Source organism: Cylas formicarius, unplaced genomic scaffold, assembly GCF_029955315.1.
Source record: "Cylas formicarius isolate icCylForm1 unplaced genomic scaffold, icCylForm1.1 PGA_scaffold_9__14_contigs__length_23061073, whole genome shotgun sequence".
NCBI classification, from domain to species: Eukaryota; Metazoa; Arthropoda; class Insecta; order Coleoptera; family Brentidae; genus Cylas; species Cylas formicarius.
Genome location: NW_026844365.1, coordinates 12,363,780 through 12,376,209, shown reverse-complemented (window position 1 = coordinate 12,376,209; position 12,430 = coordinate 12,363,780). Strand labels below are relative to the sequence as shown.

Sequence of the window (12,430 nt, the reverse complement as noted above, 5' to 3'; positions counted from 1 at the left end):
GGACCAGAATGGCCAATATATAATTTAATAAAATATTTATTCATTATACGAAAACTGTCTTTCATGTTCCCAAAAAAAAAAACGAAATGACTTTCCGAACAACTCAATATATTAAGCGTTCCATCAAAAAATTAACTTCACCACAACCTTCCAATAGCAATTAGGCCGAAAGCAATCCTACACTTGCCACTGTGGTTCTTCTTTACATTCAAAACATCACCGACCACATCTTAACCGCGACTCAGGTCCCTACCTGTCACCAATTTGGAAATCAGTCATCCAAGGCGGTGTTTATACCCGTCATTAGCGCCCCCGTCAAACAATATATACAGAGTAAAATACGAGCCAGTTTCAGTAAAGCTCCGAAGAAGTCAACAGGTGATTGGCGAAACGTCAGCAATTTCGACGCAGCAAAAACCGACGCAGGAGGAATCCAGAAGTTTTGTAAAAAGTATTGCCGTAGCCTGTGGAAGTTTCCTTGAAAAAAGAAACTAGGCTCATCAGGAAAATTTTTTGACCAGAAGCTAGTAGTGGGAGAACCGAAGTACAGTTCTGAAAAAAGATAAGCGTCACAAGCATAAAAGATCGGGACAAAGGCAAGGATCACATGCAGAACTGCTTAATCGGAGCGGACCAAACTCTTAAAATAGAACTGGCTCAATGGAAGCAAAGAGGTGAGGATTACAAAGAAATCATGCTTCCTCTATCCCAAATCATTTTCCCATTGAGTCTTAAGGAAATGCTCAATTGAAAAAGGAAAGAAGTGAGTTTACAATAGAAATAATGCCTCGTCATATGGTCGCTGAGGCGCATCTAAATAAAGTTCATATTGGTTAAGGAAAATATGAATTCATATTTCAATAAGCAAATAGTTTTTTTAAGCTCGGAAATCCTAGGTGAGCAATTTGATTTTTTCTTTTTCGTTCCTTCATCGTCGTCGTCATGGTCTCCTCCATATGACAGAAGAAGTATATATTAGACTTCTTTCCATCTGCCTACGATTTGATGGATTAAGAATTGATTGAAAAAAATAAAATGAATCGTTCGTTGATCATTCAGACAACACTGCTCGTGTCCGCAAAACAAAATGTCATCGCTGACGCGTTTCTCATTAAATTCGCAGGGCGAATAAAATCCGCAGCAATAACTTTTCATTAAATCCTCCAGTCACCTCTGCCGAACAAATAAACGACCGCGCTACCGATATCACTGCCTCGAATCAATTAAAACTACCTCAACATCTCTTTAATTTATCTCACCCGAAACCCCGGACCAGGCAAAATAAAACCAAGACATATCGGCGAGCTCCGAGCCGCGTCGTGTGTATGTTTAAGCGACCTGAAGATGGTTACGGAAGATACCACCGTTTCACGTTGTTACCGGCGACAAAATAAACAAAGCTGGATTTTACGAGCGCACGATCTAGCGAGCTCGAGAGAAAACAAGCCCCAGCCGACGTCGTGAAATCGTGGGCGATCACTTTGTTTTTTCTTTTTCGATCCTACGTCGTAGTCGTCGTCTCGTCGGACGGTTTTACTATAAGGGGCGAGACGAAGCTCAGGCGCGTATCGATTGCAAATGCAAAATTTTCAATACACAAAAAAGCCCTTCAAGAAGCTTTACGCCACCCTGAATGTCGAGAGGACGTGGTTAAGAAGATATTAATTTTCTCACTACTTGAAGCTCGGCATTGTCTTGCTAGGTTTAATATCTGCTTATGCAGAGTCTTCCCAATTCACCAGATAAATATCAGATAGTTACGTGTAAGATGGGATTGGATCTGGACAAAAAACAGAAAACATGGTGAGAAGGAAAGAAAGCTGTATAAAATTTACAGAAGTAGGGATCGATAACGCGGAATATATTACCGATAAAGAGACAAATGCGTTACTCTCTAAGACGTATTACCAGTCGAGAACCTTTAAAAGATACATTCATCAATTCAGAAATAATTGCTTAAAATATATTTACTTTCTGGTCGGATTTCTACGGTGGCGTCGGCATGGTCACTGAAAACACGTTTGACGAATGTGAAAACGATAACGTATGAACTGTTCCATGTTAATTCGCGAACAACGAAGTAACATAAAGTCAGATATTTCCTTCCTGTTATTTTGAACGCGACGACGGACGTATACGCATTATTTCCAAAGTCGTTAAGGGAAATTTTCCACGCTCGGCTGAAAATCCGATTCGATTCGAAAACTATTTACTGCCGAAGGAAATTGTAAAGTTTTTAACGAGCATTTCTGTGTACATTGGCACGTCGTGTTTTGGTGTACACATGTTTTACTGCGATCGTAACTCTATCCGCGTTGAGGGGAGCTTTGTATATTTTAAAACAACTGCTAATAGCAACGTTCGGTTTTGTGGTGGAATTATTTGTTCAATACACATAACTTGACGGCTAATTAAAGAGCAGGATTTTCTCTTGCGTTTACGACGTCCTACTTCGGATCGGACTCTATATTATATATACGGAGATACTGGATTTTCCGACTCTTTCAAAAACAGTCTATAAGTAGTGCAGTCGAATTGGTCGGAATATGTGTTAAGTTGTTCGATACCGCTACGTATTTAGATTATGGGATTTATAACGATCAAATATTTTAACGTTTTTGGAGCTATGAGGAATGAACGTCTGGATCACTTTCTTTATTTTTGATAATGTTAAATTATTGATGGCATCAAGCCAAACGTTTATCATTTTTATTTCCTATTTAACCCTCTTATATCAACCCTTACGGCCAGTATTTTTTCCATTGGGATTGGCACGTTTAATTGTAGGATGCACACACGGGGTCTCGAAATTGGCACAGTGTCTCATGTAACGTTTTTAAACAGTACGAACCCGTACTGTTTAAAATAACAATACGATACGGACCGACGACATCTCATAAAAATTCTTATTATCGGCTTTAATATCTTAATTGAAACAAGGTGTTGTATAAACAGAACTCGGCAGGATAAAAATAAAACGAACGATCAAAACGGGTTCTCTCTCGACTTCTTAAAATTCAAAGTCTCCGGTCACGTTAAGGACTTAAAGGCCTCACCTACGGTTCTCTTTCTTCGTCTTTGACAATTGTTCGGCTCGGCCTTCTCGTTTTCGTCATCGTTAAGAACAGTACTCAGCCCATCGTTCGTCTCAATAATATATGTCTTCACCAGAACCATCCTTCACGCCAGGAAAAGTATGTGCGCTCTTTGGATTATCAAAAAGTTATCCAAATACTAAAGATAATGTTTGTCTTTCACTATAATAAGTAACCGGCTTATGAAAACTAAACATAATAAATAAAGCAAGCAAAGATAGCACCAAAAACGCTATAAATTCGCGACAGGCAACATCGAAAACCTTATCAGCAAATCTTAAACCTGGAAATGGTGGGCAGTTAACGAAGCAATTTTTATAATTTAGTTAAAAATGGTTTACTAACGGTTTTTTTTAACGAGAGTAGCTCTAATTGGTGCCACGTTGGCGCCAAGATGATTTAGTAATGAACAACTAATTTGCTGTAATAATTATAAAATTAATTATCAATTTATGCTAATTGCGTTGGGATGTGGGAAAAAGTGAGGCGAAAGTGTCGAGCTGGTTATTTTCGATTATGGTTCGATACGGTCCTGCGGTCCGCTGTTCCGAGTCAAGGCCCGAAAAGCCGCTCTTTCTCCCGCTGTTAATTTAAATAAACATTTATTCAATTCCAGGTAAATTTTTATTTCGTTGTAAAGGTAAGAAAACAAGGATCTCGGATGGGATTTAATTGGTCCGCGTGTTCAGATTTGATAAAAATTAATCGGTACCGAAGTTTGTCAGAATGGACCACAGCGCTAGGTGCCATATTCGAAAACGATATGCAAAAGCGATGGTCGTGTAAATCGCAGTCAAGAAAATGATTACCGGCTCCATTTCTTTTTTGTTTATTCCGAACCGATTAAGAAACAAACGTAGCCGTATACCGATAAATGCAAAATTAATTGCAGATAACCGCCGAGGCGAATAATATTCCTGAGTAGTTTTGTATGTTGTTAACCCGGTAGTTATCACTGGCGCAATTACGGTTTATGATAAGCGGGTCGGGCGTGGGAACACACGGTAGACGGTGCTGGAAATCCGGGAAATATCGTTCTACTAAAAGTGGTACACCGTGCAGAAAGTCTACGGTCGACGTTTTCTTTTTTATATGGAACGTCGAAGAAGACCTATAATAAACCTTTTTAGCCTTTATTTTGAGAAAAACACCTTTTAAGAGATTTAAGAGAGCACCAAGAGTTTATAATGCCTTCCAGAACGTAGACTGAAAAATTTCCGCCCCTGTTCGAGAGGCAATTAGTCAGTAGGGTTGTGGAATAGACCTGTTGTGTCAATTGACTGAAATAATTTTAAAAATATCATGAAATTCGTATTTATTTATTTATATTTATTTTTATTGTGCATCGTTCTAGGTACCAAATTGAGTCGATATTATTATTGGAATTCTCCGAATCGCGTAGTATTGATTATTTAATTAGTAAGTGGTCAATTGATTAGTCCCAACACTATCAGGCAGTAATTTGAATGAACGAGTTATTATCTATTGTCTATATGTTTAAACGAGCCGAAATTCCAACTCAATAAAACAGCAAACCAAGAGAATCAAGAGTAGCAAATTAGAAGCTTACACATTTTGATTTGACCAGTGGTTAGGTTAAGCAAATGGTCTCCAAGGACGGTAATATTAGGCCGGCAGTCGCGGAGCTGGTTATTTTTAACAACACGAAACGGAAACATAAAATATTGGAAGAAATAAGGAAGACGCGCGGAGGATCTGAATTGATCACTTCTTAGTAGGACCTTTCACGTTTTCTTTTTTTACTACCAGTCTCTTGCACTTCTTGCGTCCGTTAAAACTAGCTTGTCAACGGACACCCAGCGTCAACCGTGAATAATTTTCGAGCACCCAATTCCGATCCAGAAGGATCCCGAATGTCACTGGCCATCGGCTATTTGACTTCCCCTTTGCCTTCTCTGAAGTGCCATTCATGCAAGTCAAAGTCAAAGTATAGCGATTTTCTTTTAGAGCGAGTATTATTTACTGAGAGATCTATCTCTGAAAAGCTACATACCCAGCCACTGCTAGTAAACCGTGGCAGCAATTCTAAGGATACAGGAATTACGTTTATATGAAACGCATTTTTGACATGCTTCCACATAAAAGGATTCTCGTACAAAAATTAAATTTCTATTTTTGTCATTTTCGTCGAAAACTTGGGGCTGTATTTTTGTTTCTAATCGCCCCCGTTTAACTAATGTCGGCTCAGCGAATGATCGGTAAAGCGCGGCGCGTAAATCGCGAACCAAAACCTCCGAACCGACAAAAATTAATTTGACCCGACGTGCATATCCGAAGGCCGTTTAAAAAGAGAATTTATCGCCCGCTTAGCAATTAGAAGCGCCGGCCGCGAAGCACCTGAACCTCTCCGCTCGGGGGGTAATAAGTCTTCAATCATGCCGCGAGACCACATAAAGAATCTGCCGAATCACCCGTTTGATCTTTTAAGAGGATGCCGGCACCTTGTTATGACGGGCAAATAAGATTCGATTCGGGCGTATAACGAGATTAGCCCATTGGCGTGCGCGTCAGAATTTTCGCTTCTCTCCGTTAAAGGGTGAAATTGAATGGGGCGATTGATACACGACATGGTTGTAATTAAAAAGAAAAGTGGGAAGGCAGCCAATATTACCTCTACGCGCAGTAGTCTACAGCACACTTATATTGACCAAAATTATTTATTAACAATTCTGTAAGAAATGTGCACGATGCACTTAAAAAATCTTATCCAGCAATGCAGGGAGTTTACACCATAATGAAGTGCATTTTCTTTTGTTGCAGAGAAAACTATTAGTAGTTAAAATTTTTACAGGTGTTGTATCACAAATTGAGCACGCCTGACTTGAACGAGTGTTGGTGAGAATCAATTAAAGTCAAGTGTAAATCAAAATGTTGATCCAGGTTGAGTATTCTTGAAGATCTTTAGTTTCATTATCTAGACTTTCTTTCTCTTTCATAATATGATCCCTAATTTCTTTGACACATTCTAGTTTCGACGGCCTGCAAAACCTCGGAGATTGTTGCATTCCATTATTCCAGAGAATAATAATGAGCTAGTTAGCCAATACTAGCGAAAATACACGCATCTTGTGTATGTCCAGAAGAGATTTTTTTGTTTGTATTGAGCCTGCCCTGAGCTTCCATCAAAACCATAACTCATAACTAACTTCTAGAAACGCTGAGAAAAACCTTTTCTTGCATAAGTAAAATTATTTGTGTGGTGTGGTGTCCAAAATATGATTATAGGCTGGATATATGCATCAATTTCGGGCTTCTGCACCCCATCGGATAGCTATGTATTGTTGTTTCGTGAATCTGTCGTCAAGTATAAAAGCAAGTGCTTCTTGAGAGCTGTACTTGATCAGTTCTTTGGTAGCAAATAATACTTTTTTGATTTCTGATACACATGTCGGACTTTGTTTGTTCTCTTTCAAAACCTACAACAAATTCTTTGTCTCCACTCACTGTTGCATCAACCACTGCCACATTTACTATTAACTGAGTAACCGTAGATAACTGTAGTGCATTTCTTCTTCACTCACACTCACACAGTTTTAGGTTCAGTCCACTTTTTCAAAGCTAGTAACCGCTGAAGCCAGCTTTCGTATTTTGAATCAACAAAGACTTGTTCCGTCGCACTTTCTTCCATTTAGCGGTCAGAATAACGCAAAAAATACGAGTTTTTTTTAGCGAACACACTTATACTTATTGGTCAATTCATTTTCATTTATGCTATCTAAAACATATTTGGCAACAGTGGATGGCTTTGCCAATGTTTTTCCTTCACCACACCACACATTATAGAGGTCCTGATTCTTGAACCCGAAGCGACCTGATGTTTGCCCACTTGATATAAAAAAAAGTACGCAGACCGAAAGTCAATATATACGAAAAAACATTAACCTCAGAGTTATCACTTTTAATAATTTGTTTATAACCCTAACAAAACTTCATAAAAGCAATTTTTTTTAATGAAAAATACACTGCGTCATATTTATATCTATTACTAATTAAAACAAGCAAATATTTCACAGTCTTTTCTAAAAAAATTCATAACCTTACCTGAGTTTGCAAAAAAAAATCTGGATTATCTCTATTACCAAACATCGTAATCGAAAAACGAACGAAGCTTTTATTAAAACAAGCAAAAACTTGACTGTCAAAATCAAAGCCAACTTTCTAACTAAAGTCAGTCAGTTCGCTTTCCAGAATTGACTTTTAAACATTTTGGCCAAAATCAGCGTACCATATACTAATGTACTACAGTGTGATACTAATGTACTAATGCTAATATTAATGTACTACAGTGTGAAAAACAGGTAATCTAGTATTTACTTGTAATGGGTGTTTTTTTTCGAACTTTAAGTTGGCATTACTGTCCAAGATGGCGACCGATTTAACAGCTGTTATTCTCAGTTTGGTTTGGCAATTCATCATGAATAACCTCACGTCTGAACAACGCTTGCAAATAGTGCAGTTTTATTATTATTATATTATTACGTATCGCGCACTACGTCCATTTTATCGTCGACTAAATCGTCCATCAGAGCAGTAAATTCGATTAACCATGGGACGTTTTCGCACTAAGTTTACTCTTATTGATAACTCGCATCCCCATAGACGCCGTACGGTGCGTAAAGAAGAAGATATTGCTGCTGTAGAGCGTAGCATTGAGGAAGACCCGAATGAGTCCATCCGCCATCGAGCACAGGAATTGGATCTTTGTCCATCCACTTTATGGAAGATTTTGCGGAAGGATCTTGGTTTACGTGCTTACAAAATCCAACTCGTGCAAGAATTGAAGCCAAACGATCATCAAGTAAGGCGTAGATTCGTCGAATGTTCCCAAAACGAGATTGCCGTTGTTCCCGATTTTCATAAGCGAATTTTGTTTAGCGATGAAGCGCACTTGTGGTTGAATGGCTACGTCAACAAACAAAACTGCCGCATTTGGAGCGAAGCTAATCCTCAAGTATATATATGTCCGTAACATCCAGAAAAACTGACTGTTTGGTGCGCTATATGGGCTGGTGGAATCATTGGTCCGTACTTCTTCAAAAACGATGATGGCCAGAACGTTACAGTCAATGGTGATCGGTATAGAGCTATGAACTAATTCTTTCACTCCTGAATTGAATAATCATGAAGTCCAGGAGATGTGAGTTCAACAAGACGGCGCAACATGTCAGACAGCTGGTGCCACAATCGATTTATTGAAAGACACGTTTGGTGACCGCCTAATTTCACTTTTTGGACCTGTGAATTGGCTTCCAAGATCTTGTGATTTAACACAGCTAGACTACTTTCTGTGGGGCTATGTAAACTCATTGGTTTATGCGGAGAAGCCACAAACGCTTGACCATTTGGAAGACAACATTCGCCGTGTTATTGCCGATATACGGCCACAAATGTTGGAAAAAGTTATCGAAAATTGGACGTCCAGATTGGACTACATCCGCGCCAGCCGTGGCGGTCATATGCCAGAAACCATATTTAAAATGTAATGCCACAAGATTATATTTCGGATAAATAAAATTCATGTCAATCGAATCAATCGTTGTTTTATTGCAACTTAAAGTTCTATACATCGAAAAGAAAAGCACCCCTTATATACCGGAAGTGCTCAGACGAATGAAGAAACCGGAAAGATTTAATGATATAATACTTAAGGTACTTGATGAGAGGCAATAGTGTACGCTGTACATAAAAAACCTTTCAAGACATTTAAAGCTACAGTATCTAAAAATTGTGGGATTTGTGAATCGCTAATCTTCGAAATGAGCAGGCATCTAACAAGAAGAAGAAATCACATTCTCGTCAGTTTAAAAATCTAACACAAGGATAGTGTTTGACACATCTTATCGTTTCCTCAATTCTGAAAGTTCCGTGTTTACGAGACCAGTGTGCAACTTGTCATGCCGCAGTAAAATTTGATAGAATGCATTGCATGCATTCCGCCGTATAGATTGCACATTTTCTGGGGTTAGGTCATGTACTTACGAGCCAGAATATGCAGCTAATGCATCTTATAAGGTAATTAATACTTAGTTTATATCGTATTGGTGTTTAGGTTTCCTATCAACGACTTGTCTTACTCGCTTTAACGACTATCCCAATCTAGAAAACGTTGATGGTTAATCGTCCATACGTAATTACGAAAAAGCGAAATTCAAATACCCGCGCGCCTCTGCCTTACTCAGATACGATTTATGTGTCGTTGTGTGTCATCAAAGAATGGCTCAGTTATTTTGGGCGTTCAAAAAATAAAACGAGTCCCGTACGGACATCCTAATTCGTGTGGATAAATAACGAACCCTATCGCCAGTGTTTTTAAATCTCGCACGGCGGGTATTCCGACTCCCTATCCGTCAATGTTGCGCTGTCTGCTAAACAAATTCTTTGAATTAGCCGGAGTTAATCCGAAATTATCTATTTACTGTCTTAACCGAGAATCGCAGAGTAAATCGGTTTTGTAAACGCCCTTACCCCACCGCAGCTATAAATCCAAACTCACTTCAACAATAACAACGGCAAGAAATAACAGACACTTATAGCCGCCCAAAATGATAAAAAAAAAATAAAATATTGAAAATTTAACTGTCTCAGATACCTTATCGCCACTGGGGTCTGCAGGGAGACTTACAACAAGGTCTAACTTTTTCTCAGAATATAGAAAAATACCTAAGAAGTAAAAGTATATTTATAATAACTACGAACAACTACGTATACTATCTTTGCCTGTGCGTACAGAGATTTTTTGCATACATTTCTTGATGGTAGTTTTTGCAAAGGGCTTAGCTACCCAAAAAAGAACTCAATCATGCCATGGGCATTATGATGCAAAATTTTCTTGGAAACTATGCATGTATGAATTTATTCTGCGATGGTGGCGGTAAGGAAGTATTTCTTGATGTTGGTTGTTACATAGTTATTCATGTTTTTTTATAATGTATAGTTTGTGAAAAACAGCACAAAAACAATATCTTATTTTATCGTATTTAAAAGTCAATTTACTTCTCAACGACTTGTAAAATCGCCGATAGGCGAACCTTATCAATCGCTGTTATTCGCCTCTCGGAAAAACGTTTTCACCGATAATGCAGATTCCTAGTCTGCCCGTCGTTTATGTCTTCGATCGTAGACTGATACAGGTCCGAAAATGTACGTGCGAGAAGTGGAACCGAGCAGCGTACCGTACAAGCCAATGGTTTTTAAGTCGCCTCTCGAAATACCTCAAGATTTCATCGATTACGACGACGCATTTCGGACATCGTTTTCAGCCGGAGAAAACGTTTATCGCGACGTCGAAAACGGTCACATTCCACCCATCAGTTTTTCACATCGCGAGCAAATATTTATCTCGACGCCATATCGGTTTTACGGCATTTTAAACGGGTTTTGCTGGCGATTTAATGTAAATATGCATTTATACGTAATTGCGTCCTACGCCGGGTATCGTAAGTATTTAATTAACCACTCGATAACTGGCTGATTTAGTACGGACATTATTTCACGGTGGAACGGAGATGGAAGTCGGAAAAATGCAGGGCGTTTTTTGCTGCTGCTGTTGCTGCTGCTCCTAGGCGTGAATGAAAATTTCTAGATTATAAATTTTACTCGTGGGCCAGCTTTCGATATTTATTGCCGGTTCACGTTTTCGGACGGACGAACTTAATAGAATTTTAAAATGTGCCATAAATACAACGTGACAGCTTTTCGGATCGGAATTTATAAACCTTTCATTGAATTTTTATTCTCTTATCCGTTTAAGTGCCGGTAATTGCCTTCCTATGATGTTAACAGTATTTTGGTAAATATACAAGAAAATAGGTGAAAATAGAAAATGAAAACAAAGCGAGGAAAAACGCAGGAAACAGTAACAGTCCGAAAACCTGCCACTGATTTTAGTGGTTTCTGGTTAGATTCCATTTTGGTTACTTAATTTTAAACAACTTTAAACAACGTCGTTTTCGCAATACCTTAACTGTGTCTACGTAGTAAAACAACGAATTTCAGTTTGGTTTTCTAATGTTTAACCGTCATTTAATTACAACCATTAATCAAAACAATCGTCTATTGCGAATGTTTTAGGTTAGTACATTCTTTGCAATACGAGAATACATTTTTTTAAATTCGTTACTTCACGAATATACAATATTTTTAATTTTCTTTAATTTAATCTCAATTTAATATATCAGCTTGCCTAATTTTATGGATATATACTACCACCACCACCAGATTTTATCGTTTTGTGTTTCGAATGAGCAACAGAGAGTCGACAACGTCATTCAAAATATAATATAACTTTAATCTAAGCATGTTTACCGGATCCAGCCCTTTTTTCCTCTTTAACTAGCCTTCCTTCAAATATGATTGCTAGTCTACAGTAGTTTTTTTTAAACATTATCTTTATCTCGGGAGTGCATTTCAATTTTTGGTTAAATTCGTTTTTCCGAGAGTCTACAGTAAAGAACCGACAGTCATTACAAATATAATATAAATATGTTAAAACTTTGCCCACAACTTAGAAAATTCCTTTGTGATACTATTCGTCCCTCACCTAGTCAGTGAGTCAGCAAAAAAATTATTGTTATTCATTGTTAATCTGAAATACTTCTAGGAATTTCAGAACCCACGAAAAGTAGCCTCAAAAACAAACACTCATGCGGGTTTTGTTTGCTCAGGTCGGTGTTTGTTGTATGTTTGGTTAAACCGTTTGATGGCAATTAACCCCCAGCCTCTAATTGCCCCGCACACACAGACGGCGATTTAAATAAACCGCATACCAAGATAATTCGATATTCCAAACAGGTCTCAGCGCTCCCGAACAACTTAAAGTTATTTTTCAAATCAAACAATCATTGACATCATCATTTATCGCTCTCGTTTTAAGTGATGATCAGGACAAATTTCTAAAGGCTGTTTTATATACTGCAAGACTTACAAAATGATGAGACGTCCTAAAAGTAATGATAAAAAGCTACTGCTGCAGGGTCACAGCTTAAAAATGGTAAGATAGAAAGTTAAAAGCAGCCCGTTGCAGCATTCAAAACGACCTTAATCAACCGAACTTCAGACGAATATTGAACACCTGCTAACCCAAAGTAATAACCAAGATTGATACACTCGAACTTACTGGTTCTGCTGGGGAGATCTGTCTGCAGTAGCAACCTGAAAAAAACAAAACACGATTACTAGTTTTGCGATCGACCACTAGGCTGTAGGTTATTTGTTAACGATTCAACGTCGTCGAAAATTATGCAAATCGGACCGGCTCGTCGGCTAGAATTTGCGTTCGAAACGGAGGCAATTACGTCCAAAATAAAGAAATTAAA

General features: G+C 38.3%; 1 protein-coding gene across 1 annotated transcript in view; it reads right to left on the bottom strand.

Annotated features, from left to right (window-relative positions):
- Positions 1 to 12,430, bottom strand: part of LOC132706979 (frizzled-2) — a 48,725-nt gene that overhangs the window by 19,631 nt on the left and 16,664 nt on the right. Inside the window, exon 2 of the mRNA XM_060678578.1 lies at positions 12,232 to 12,266. The gene's annotated coding sequence lies outside the window, so the exon portion shown is untranslated. The remainder of the gene's footprint in view (positions 1 to 12,231; positions 12,267 to 12,430) is intronic.